At 39.0% G+C, this 11,646-nt stretch overlaps 1 protein-coding gene across 4 annotated transcripts in view; it reads left to right on the top strand.

Moving 5' to 3' along the window:
- Window positions 1-263: 263 nt before the first annotated feature.
- B3galt1 (beta-1,3-galactosyltransferase 1) overlaps window positions 264-11,646 on the top strand; it is a 569,427-nt gene continuing 558,044 nt past the window's right edge. For 3 of the 4 annotated variants that reach the window (XR_015046524.1, XM_029469650.2, XM_029469661.2), the window contains exon 1: window positions 275-363. The gene's annotated coding sequence lies outside the window, so the exon portion shown is untranslated. Of the gene's footprint in view, window positions 369-11,646 lie in introns of all 4 variants that reach the window. The other variant, XM_085834810.1, reaches the window with a different exon arrangement.

Here is an 11,646-nt window from a genome sequence, read left to right as displayed (position 1 = left end):
ATTGGCTGCCGGGCGTTGTCAGTCGCCGAGGCCAGAACCGTCGCCGGGGAAGCGCAACCCGGCTCCGGTGCTCCGGCTGCCGCCGCGGCTGCTCGGCTGGTGCAGCTGAGCGAGCCCGCGCGGGCGCCGCCGCCGCCTCCGCCGCCGTCCACCGCGCGCTGCCAGCACCGCGGGGCTTGCAGGAGGCCGCCGGGAGGGGCGGGCGCGCGAGCTGAGCACGAGGAGGCGGAGGCGGGGGAGAAGTGATGCTGGCGCCAGGGATCCGGGCAGCGGCAACGGAGAATAAGCATCTTCGGGACCCCGGCTGCAGCGTCCCCGTTGCCCGCGGGCCAGCAGAACGGCCAGAGACGGCGCGTCCCGCGGGTAAGGTGCGGCTCTCCAGACCGCTTTGTAATCTTGGGGTGCTTACAAGCTCCTAGTGGCCGGAGCATCCGGACAAGGATGTTTGGGACCTAGACAGCGAGTTCTGCTGCCTGGCCAGGCTGATGCTCGCGCCGGTGCGGCTTCAGCTCCTGCCTTCTGGCTTAGGCAGTGACAGACTTTGACAGCGCGTGGATGGCATTGTGTGTGAGAGAGTGTGGGTATGTGTGTGCGCGCGCACACGCACGAGGTTTGGGGCACTTTGAAAGGAGAGGAGTAGGTCCCCTTTATGTAGACTGATGTCCTTCATGGATCCGGGCTGGAATCGAATGAACAGGATGTTTTGAGCGCGCTGGGACGGAGAACTCGGTGCATTGAAAAGTCTCCTCTGGCACAGAAGGAGCCGGGCAAATTGAACTTTATTGCCTTAATGAAAAAGGAGCCCTTGGGTCTAGCGCGCTGGGGGAGAAGCACATTCACCGAGGCTCCCCAAAGTCTCACCAGGGACTTTGGAGCAGAAAGTAATGGTTGATCCGCCTTGCTGAAGCAAAGAGAAGTTGATAAGGGGCGAGGGCCAGAAGCTAGGCTTGGGGACTGGCCACTTATAGGTGGCAGAAACCCCGCGTGGGAGGCTCAGTTCACTTTTCAGGAGCGCAGATTTGGGATGAAGTGAATTCCACTCCAGAGGACTACGCCTTTGAGCTAAGGTGGTCGCAACTGGACAATTGGGCAGAGGTGGAGTGGTGCTAGTGTGGACATTGGAGGAATGTCCTGGAGCAGGCACTTCCTCCCTCGCAGCCCTGACAGGTGTGTCATCCTGTTTGGGACTGGTGTGTCCTGGGACAGATACTGGGAGAGCGGCTGCGCAGTCAGAAACTTCAAGCCTGCTGGGATCTGGGCTACCAGACTTGGAACGCGTTAATTCAAAGGGAACCAGGTTTTTATATCCAGCTTCTTCCAGGACATATGCTGATTTTTGTTTTTGTTCTTTTTGTTTTTCTTACATGTTCCGTTTTGTAAAGCCATTTCAAGTTCCACTTACACTGCAGCCTTTCCGCAGAAGACCAATTATGCTCTGCTATTTCTGAGTAGTGCTCTCAGGCTGAGCCCAGAGCTCCCTGCTCAGGACAGTGATTCCCCCATCCCTGTTTAGGACGCACAAACTTAATGTTAGAGACTTTTCTCTGGGATCTATTGTCTCCATAAAGATCTCTTCTTTCGAAACTTCGTGAGATATTTCAGCACCAAGGCACTTTCCCTTCTCTGGCTCAGCCCGGGAAAGACTGTAACCAGAGATGGGATTGCAGGAAGCTGTAGAGGTGGGGAGGGCAGCTCCCCTGGCTGGCAGGGTTGGGAAAACCAAAAACTGGCTCAACACAGGGATCTGGGATCTTGAACTGCCTACACCACTTTCCCTGTTTGAAGCTGGGTTATCTGTTGGGGAATCTAATGGGGATTCTGTTGTCCGACCACTGGACAAATTTCATAGAACACAACAACAACAACAACAAAATGCCAGACTGAGAAACAGCTTTGCTTGGGCTCCTTTCTAGTTTGCTTGAACAGTGAAAACGAAAGTATGGCACCCCAGAAGAATAGTGTGGGCAGCAAGGAGGGATCTGTTCAAAATCCCCATCTTTGTAGTTTGCAAAGCCTAGCCATGTTAATCTAAAAAGAGATGAGCAACTTCCAATAAAGAGGTAGTGGTGTTGATTTTCTTTCTGAAGCTTTATTAGAAATTGCTACTGAATATTTGTTTTTAACAGTCATGATTTCTGGCTCTAAAGCCTCTTTTTCTGATATATTTAAGGTGTATGTTGTTAGATTTGTAGTCAAGATATACCTGCCTCCAGATGATTTTTTTTTTAATTACAGCAACTTTTAAATTATTGCAACATTCAGGACTTTATGGATGTTATTAACATACTAAATGGTTGTTTTTAGTTTGTGGGATTTTTTTTTTTTTTTACTCAAATCTGTGAGCTGACAAAAATATGTCTTTGTCCATGATGGCTTAGTATGAAGGTACTAAGTTTAAAATGTGGTACACATTATTGATAAAAAATTCCAAAGAAACTTAAATCCAAATGAATTAAATAATAGCATCCAATATTAAAGATGGAACTTCTTGGAAGAATTTTAGCATTTGGCTAATAAAGCGCTTTTCATGTTGTTATCAAGTAACTTCTAAGTAGATTGTATTATTGTATAAGGGTAAGTTGCATGTCTTAGAATAGAATAATGTACTTATTTTATGGTGGCCTTTTAAAGGGGGGTTTCTGCTTTGAAAAATAATTCCTTTTGGAGAAATAAATTTTAAGAACAATGAGAGTAAATATATTAAAGCTCAGAGAGTGATGTGCATGTCCATAAATTAGGACAGAAGTAGAAGCATGCTTATGTGCAGGCACAGTGACACTGGCCATAAGGGTAGGGAGGAGGAGACAGCACCTTTTGTTGGTAGCAATGTGTGGAATAGCTGCTAGTTTCTATAAGCAATTAATGTTCTTCCAAGTCTTCAAATTTACTTCAATTATGACATGCTTTGCTTCAAGGAAGCCCATGAGCTTAGACCGCCTTATATTCTAGACAAATTTTACTAACTCCACTAAAGGTCAAGTTGTCAAATCTCCAAGCCACCAAATTCTCTCTTGGACATCTATCAAATTTTAATTTTAGCGTTTACTGATTAATTCTTCTAAAAAGGTCATGGTTTGTATGACAAACAGTGCAATAGGTCCCCATTAACTTGTGAAACAGAACATGTATGTTAAATAATCAAAATAAGAATGTATTCATAAAATGTGACCAATGGAATTATCTTGCAGAAAATTCTTTTTTTGGGGGAATGAAGTCAATCTTTTTCTAAAACTAAGAATTTTAGCAGAGTTGCATATCGCAACCAGTAGTAAATCAGAAAGTTATTTTTATCCTATCATTGTTGACTATCCTTATCTCTTTTCATTCCTGCATGCTTGTGTGTGCTACACACACACACACACACACACACACACACACATATGCTAGGAGAAATATGACTGCGATGAATTTGAAACATATTTACAAGTCCATTTTGTAGGATAAATATTATTCATTTGGCAATATTGTCAACCCTTATAGTAACCTGTTATTGATTATGATGCTGGCTTAGTCAAGTACATTTTAGTAAATTGTACTTTGTTCCTATTGTGTGGGTGAATGTTGTTGCAGGTGTTAGCACTTTATCATGGAATAAAGACTGAGACCACTGCCATTCTGTGCTATTTCAGATAAATAGATCATGATGAAAAATAACAAGGAAAACTAGTATATTGATCTTCTACCAACATGTATTTTCTACACCCTTACTCAGTCTTTTTCCATTTACTTACCTCTTAAACCAACACACACTGATTCATGCATCCTTACCAAGGACTTGAAGTAGTGTTGAGCTGTCAATTAGTCATAAACCTAACCCCAGGCTTCCTAGTCTTGAAGCTCTGTATGAAGCCCGCAAGAGCATGCACTGACCATGAGTGAGAATGGGACCACCAAGACAATCAATTAATGGAAGGAAAAGCAATTTATCCCTTAAAATGTTGAATTCATTCAGGCATGGTGGCACATACTTGTAACCTTAGCCTTCCTTCAAGAAGCTGAGGCAGGAGGATTGTGAATTCTTAGCTCAAGAAAAAAATCGTGAATCAGCTGGTTGTGGTGGTGCATGCCTTTAATCCCAGCACTTGGGAGGGAGAGGCAGGCAAATTTCTGAGTTCAAGGCCAGCCTGGTCTACAAAGTGAGTTCCAGGACAGCCAGGACTATACAGAGAAACACTGTCTCGAAAAACAAAAAACAAAAAACAAACAAACAAACAAAAAATCTCGTCAATCAACCCAGATTATGTTTCAGAGGAATTAACATGTGAAACATTTGACTGTTAGTATAATTAATTTAGACCAATAGCCTTTAAAGGGTATTTAACTATTGAAATTCAACTTACATATAAAATGTCTTCCAAGGGGATTGAGTGATTTGGTAATGGATTCAAAGGCATAATTTTAATGAAGAAATTCTTCTTCTTTGTTGATCATGACAAATTCATGGCCTTTGTAAACACCAATCACAAGCCCTGTATTGGGGGTGTGGGTGTCAATGTTGCCATTAAAATTATCATCAGTAAAAGACTTACGGTTTGATTTTCTATTAATAGATGCCAAAAACAACTGGAAACCTTCTAGGAAAGTTTGTCTTTAGTTAGTTAAAAATTAGATTGGTTATCCAGCCAGTTCAACTACAAATAAAATTTGGCATAACTGTGTGTGTGTTTATGTAATTATAATTCCAATTTTACTTTCTATGCTTCCTTCTATCCTATTATTTTTGAATGTTTAGCTTATATCTAAAAGAATCATTATCACTTGCCCCACATGAACAGTGGACCCCACTTAATTTGAGAAAAAACTAGTTGGTAAATAATATATTCATATTAGAGCACAGGGAAGCTTATGTTCTCTAGAAGCTGTGCTGCAGAAAAAGAGACTGCTGGCTTGCTCTGCAGCCCTAGCAGAATGGGAAATTGGTATAAGATGTATAGTGCTAACAGTTATTTCTCAATGTCTTCATCATCCAGGAAAACATTCTGAGCTGTAGTGATCTAGCTAGCCTAGGTTCACGAGATATGGAAAGCCTTCTGATATTACCGTATTAGTAGTTCACTCTCTAGAGCCAAGAATATGTAACCACCACAGCGTTAGCATACCCCCTTCTAATGCCATCACTCCTCCTTTCTTTCCTCAATAGAAACTTTAGAAAACCAGTGTTTTTAAAACAAAAGAAAGTTAGTACGAGTTTATATACAGCACACCCAAGAGTGTGGCAAAACTGTTTGATAGGAGCTAAACAGTCATTAAATGTTTTAAAATGGGAAAGATACAGATCCTTAATCTCAGGATCTGTGAGTCTCCTCTGTGAAGAAGGATGAGTTTTACTTAAAGTCAGTGAAAGTGGAGCTAGGTTTAGGGGAACCAGTGTTTGAAACAGTTTATCAGCCGATACATTTACTTTGAAGGTTAATATTTTGTAAAATAGTCAGGAAAAGAGAAATGACAGCATCTACTCATTTATACATGTAGTATCTTAATATATTTTAATTAAAAAATTACATTGGTTAATACTATGGTAGAAACAAGAACCACGAGATAAATTGTGATGCATTAAGAGATGTCATGTAAGATTTATTGGGTTTTACATAGTTTGTAATGAAATATTTGTATCTATAGCAGTTCTTGTATCTATAGAATATAGATATATATGAACTCTAATGTATAGATTCATAGTATCTGCTTTACATGCTATAATGTCTAAACCAAAATTGTTTCCTTTCTGAAGTCTCTGAAATTCAGTGATTGGTAGATGAATTTCCGGGAACCTGAGAAATCTCCAAATTGTTGGCAAGCATTTATTGGTTTTGTTCTTAAATGTTTTAGAGTAAGGACATTATGGCAGATAAAAGTTTGAAAGCTACTAACCTGTTAATTTTATAAAATGAGAACATTAACAGAAATTCATCACACATAGCACAAAACACAAATAGGGGGGGAAGATCACATGAACGAGTGATGAAGGGATTTTACAGAATTACTGTCTGCCTTTCCATCATAAAACACCCTGCGCAGAGAAATGAAGAGTAAAAGAACTGTCGTAAAAGACTAATTTCTAGCTAAAGAGATGGTTTTTAAGTTATATATACTGTACTTGGTAATGAATCCTCATTGGCTTATCCTTTGACGGCCGGTGTTTCCCTGGCATGTACAAATGACACAAAGGTTGACTCAGTTCCTCATGAAGCTAGGCTTTCAGGCAACTTTCCCTCTGCCCTAGACTCAGTAAGGACAAATGCCAGAGGCAGAGTTTCTTACTATGCAGTCATGTGTAAGTTTCAGTAGAATTAGACAGAAAAGAACATGATACACACACACACACACACACACACACACACACACACACACACACACACACACAAGTTTGTGAATACTGTGCATAAACGGCACGTAGGCTGCCCTTTCATTAGCAGTCAGCAAGTAAAAATGCATTGTGGACCATTACCACATAGCTCATGTCTAGAAAATGGAAGGAACAATAATTACTTGAATGGTTCAATATTTGAGTATCTATGTGGGTCAAATATAAGTATTAAATGTTCATTTCTCTGGATGAATACAGCTATCTAATGACAAAGGAGACAGCAGCTAACAAACAATGGACTGCATCTTTAAAACTATTTTAGTAACTATTTTGGCCTAATTTCCTAATGATAACCTTTTAGTTTTGAAGCTTGCTGACTAAAGTACGAAATAGGCCAATCCTGAAATTACTTGTTGAGCTAAAAATAGTTCTTTCTGTCTTATGGGATGCCACTTTATACCCTGATGCACTTCTTCCTCCGCTTCTCCTCTCCTCTGACCCACCCTCGCCACCCCTCTTCTCTTGTATACATAAGTACATATATACATACATACATACATATGCAGATGTATACTTCAGCTCTTATATGTTAAATGTTTCAGTTATTCGACAATGTGAAATTTTCTTCTTGGTATATCATATGAAGCCAATATCAGAGGACATTAAAACTGAAAACTTGACTAAAGGATATTTACAGTAAATGTAAGTAAACATGTAGTTGCCTATGTGCATGTATGCTCAAGTGGAATTATATAGAGACATTATTCCATTAATTACGAAGAGTGCATCGGGAAATTTACAGAGATTCTGAGATTTGTCAAAGACTGAAGATGTAGCTAAGTGGTAGAGCACTTGCTGCTTGGCATGTTAGTTGCTTAAATCCCAAGGACACCAATATTATTATCAATAATGTTGGAACAATAATTACTTGAATGGTTCAATATTTGAGTATCTATATGGGTCAAATATAAGTATTAAATGTTCATTTATCATATCAAAAATACCAAGTGGATTTTATTTGCAAGTGGGCTCAAACACAAATCACACTGAGGAGTTAACCTGTCAGATCATTAATAATATCACAGATTATAATAATTTCTCCACCCATTCCCAGACATGAACAGACAGACAAACAAACATGGAGGAAAGAATAAAGACCACAGACAAAAACTTGAGAGCAAAACACACCATTTTATAATTATAAATAATTACAAATCTGTGTCAAACTAAAAATGTGATTAATATCCAAGTACAGGAAATGGGGTGATTACTTGAGATGATACATGACCATACTGCATTCTAAATTAGAGAGCACACACAGTGAATAGTTAGCATAAAATGTTCTGAAACTAAGTGACACTAGACACCTATTATCCTCAAACACATGGAGAAAATATAAAGTTTCGACCTTATACAAGTTAACATTTCATCTGCATAAATGTCTTAAGTATAATTATACATAAATTAAATAGGACATATTAATATGCACAAATTACTAATGATGACGTAACATCCAGCCTTATAGGGCTTGTTTGTGTTTTCTGCGAATGGAGGGCTTTTCAATGGAATAATCCTGAGTTCCTGTTTATCCTCCTCCAGTGAACTGAAAGGTATTTAAAGACTGTGTGAGATTCATGGTCACTATTTACTTTGGGAACATTGGATGTAATTAAAGCACAGTGAGCAGCATTATCATCAAAGACTTTAAAATACCACAATAGCAAGAGTGTGCAGTAAACACTTTCATAATTACGAACAAAATCCCCAATAAGCATGTATGTCCTATTGATAAAATCATAGGTAAGTTTCTGATGAGACATTTATAAAGCTCACCAAAATGCCTAAGTTCTTAAACGAACGTTGTTTCATTTATAAAGGGTGATCAAAAATGGCAAGGAAGAGGCAGAGCGCAGAGACTCCTGAACTTCTGATAAGGCAGTTTGTGCACTGATGTTTATACATTTCCTTAGATTTTATCAGAAATCACTCACGACTACCTCCGGGAATAGGAGGCACGAAAGGGGATAAAATGTGTAGCTCAGAGAATCAAAAGCAACAGAGAGGAACTGAATGGTTACAGAGATCTTAGGAGAAACTGATTAGGTCTTTTCCGGGTCCTGTCACCAATGCTAGGAATCAGCATCAGTTCCTATCAGTCTTCCTTTGCTTCTAACCAACTTTCTTAGACTGGGGAATGAACCTGGACCAGGTCAGGGTACATACTGATGTCGGATGTCTTGGTCAGGCGGCTTCTTGAGTTTTAGCCCCTGATAACCATATTTTAAGGAAAAATCAAAAAATTGTTAGTAACCAGGATGGAAAGTACGTGCTGGACAAATCAAAACTCCAAACAGTCACTGTGTATATGAAGAGCCTTAAAAACTCACTTTGTTGCAGTAACAGAGTGTCATTAATATGCACTACATTTGAATTAACTGTAGCTGAACACAGTTTCATTCAAGTACCCTTTGAGAAATGTGGACACAGAAATAATTCGCTTATCCAATCAAGGGGAGATAAGCAAAGTGTGTGTCATACGTTTTAGTTTTAACTGGTATTCTTTGCATTATTTTGAAAGATTAGCAATTACATTAGGTTTCACTTGTGAAATAAAAATATGCAAAATATATTATGAAGGAGTATCTTACATTATATATGTATATATGCAAGCTTAGATAAAATGCTAGCATTTATTATTTTGAAGAGTGTAATTGTGGATATTGTAGTTTTAAGTATAGGAAATGGGGGCCCCACCCACTCAGTGGAGAAAGGGAAGGATTGTGGGAGGAGGTAACCGGGAGGAGGGCAGTGAGTGGGATATAAAGTGAATAAGTAAAAAAATGAAATTAAATTAAAAAGGAAAGGCCTTTCGTAGGAATTGGCACTACATTATAATTGACTGTTTCATTCCTATTGATAATAAATTAGAAATCATTACAAAAGCAAATCACAGCTGGGGATATATGTCAGCAGTAAAGTACTTACCTCGAAGGTTCCATGGCTGAAATAGGAAAGATGAGAGTCATCCTGACGTGAGCATAGAGCAATTCGCCTTTCTTAAGCCTTCGTGTTCTCAGAAGAGTGAATGAGGCTTACTGTTACTGATAAGGAGGCTTTCACTTCTGGCTTTCTAACTAAGGTCTTATCCTTTCCACCCTTTAAAATGACAAGGAAACAATACTTGCCCCAACCACCTTAGCATCTACAACCCAAGTCAAACATTGACTTGTAAATTAAGCATGGTGCTTCTTCAGAAATAGCCAATGCTTATACAAGACCTAATTTTTCAAACTTTTTCTCTGTTTTTCTGTATTGATATCACATTTCATACATGACTTGCTTCTTTTCTTTCTCACTTTTTTTTAAGGCCAGCATTTGGGAGAACTGATGAAGTTTGCACATACTGAGCCTCCTTTAAGTTCTGTGATGTTGCTGAAAGTACTGCAGCATTTTTATTATGAGAAAGTACCTTTATGGTGATTATGGTTGGATTATATTATATTTGGTCCCTCTAACCAGAATATCCAAGGCCTAGTCTTACACGAGAGGGGATAGGAGGTACAAAATGAATTGGTGGTTTGAAATGCGGTTTCGTGGTGACTTGGGAACGTGGGTGCATGTATTCATCTTCATACTCCATTAGGTGCCTTCTATTTCAGTTGAGTGTGTAGTTAATGCCGCTGACTGTACTGGATCACAAACCTGGCCTTTCTGCTGTATATCTCTTAGCCCACACTTCCACTTCTCTATCATCATGCTCTTTGTGCATGCAAATACTGTTGACTGATCTCACTTGGTGATTCCCCTGAGTCTGCGAAGTCCTCTTGACCACAGGACAGCCATAGGATATTGAGGTTTTTTTGTCAAATTTTCCTAAATTTTGGATGTTCTCCTTTCTCATCATGTAATTAACTAGACTAAATAAATTATATGAACAATGTGATGACTCTTCACCTGCTAAATGACGATATTAAAAATAATCATGTCCCAAGTTGGCAGGGATAAGTGGTGCTGGTGCTTTCTGACCGTTCACTGCAATTAAAACTGGCACAGCCCTTTTGGAAAGCAATTTGGCATTATATGGGAGAAAACCCATAAAATATTCATACTACCTAATCTATTAATATTCATTCTGGGATTCTGTCCTAAGGAAATAGTTCAAAGTATGAAAATGGTCATATATTTGGTGACATTAGTAGATTTGTCCTGTATAACGAGAAGAAGTAGGTAATCAGTGGCCAACAGTGAGCTTTTGTGTGGACATCTGAAGCAGGCACACAACCATGACAAGCAGACATGAGGATTGTGCTAGGATGAAATGCATGTAGTGTGCTTTTCTTGAGGAAGAAATGCATTACAAGATTGTATGCAAATACTGCAAAAGCTGGTCAAACACAAATGGGAAAGTGAGTTGTCAATGTGTTGTAAAATGTATACAATTCTCTCTCTTTTTCTCTCTACCTCTTTATCTCTGATTTAAGAATGTGCTATTGACTTTTGAATTTATAATTTGGCTTTTTTAAATTAAAAACTAGAAATATATATTGTTCTGTAATATTCTTATGCTGATTGTTGGTCATTGCTTTGGGCAGTTGTAGTGACCTTGACCCTCCATGGTCAGGATGTTTTTAATTCCCTCTTCTGGTAAAAAGAGAGGCATTCCTGTGTTTGTAATGCAAGGCAGCCTGCCCCCAGAAGACAAGCCAGCACAAGGCTAACCCCCACTGTCCCTTTCAGCCTCCTGCTTTGTATGCTATTCCTCTTGTAGGAGAGCAAGTTCAAATACTTTCAATGGGCCTGACCTGGCTGCCTGCCCACTTTCCAAATTAACCTTGCGACCTCCTCCCTTCCACATACACTCTAAACTATCCTTAATGAGGATTAAAAAAAAAAAAAAAAAACTTCCTCACTAGGTGTAATGTTCTATTTTTGACCTTTAAAAAAAGATATATTTTTAAAATCAGTATTTAAAGAAAATTAGAATATGAACAATTATCTACACATTTCCAAAAGAGTTCACTCACTTAAACTAATTCTTAATGCTTTATTGTATATACTTCGCTAATTAGACAGGGAAATTTAAAAGGATGATAGAAATATTGTATATATTAGGTGATATGGCCTATGGCAGCGAGATATCATTTAAAACAGAAAAGTAATTAAAATGTAATAATAAAACACCCATTTTTACATGAGTTAATGTATTACCGTGGTGAAAAACAGGAAGGAAACATATGAAGTGTGTATCTTCAGCACTAAATGTGTGAAGAAAACGCAGTGATGATGGCTCTTTGTGGAGTCTTGTTTCATATCGCTGTCTATCTTGTTATTTTCCTGGCTGA

The sequence above is a fragment of the Mus caroli genome, unplaced genomic scaffold, assembly GCF_978045245.1.
Source record: "Mus caroli unplaced genomic scaffold, Mus_caroli_1 scaffold_2, whole genome shotgun sequence".
Lineage (NCBI taxonomy): Eukaryota > Metazoa > Chordata > Mammalia > Rodentia > Muridae > Mus > Mus caroli.
The sequence above is the reverse complement of the archived record's forward strand: the minus strand, read 5'-3'. Positions and strand labels throughout refer to the sequence as shown.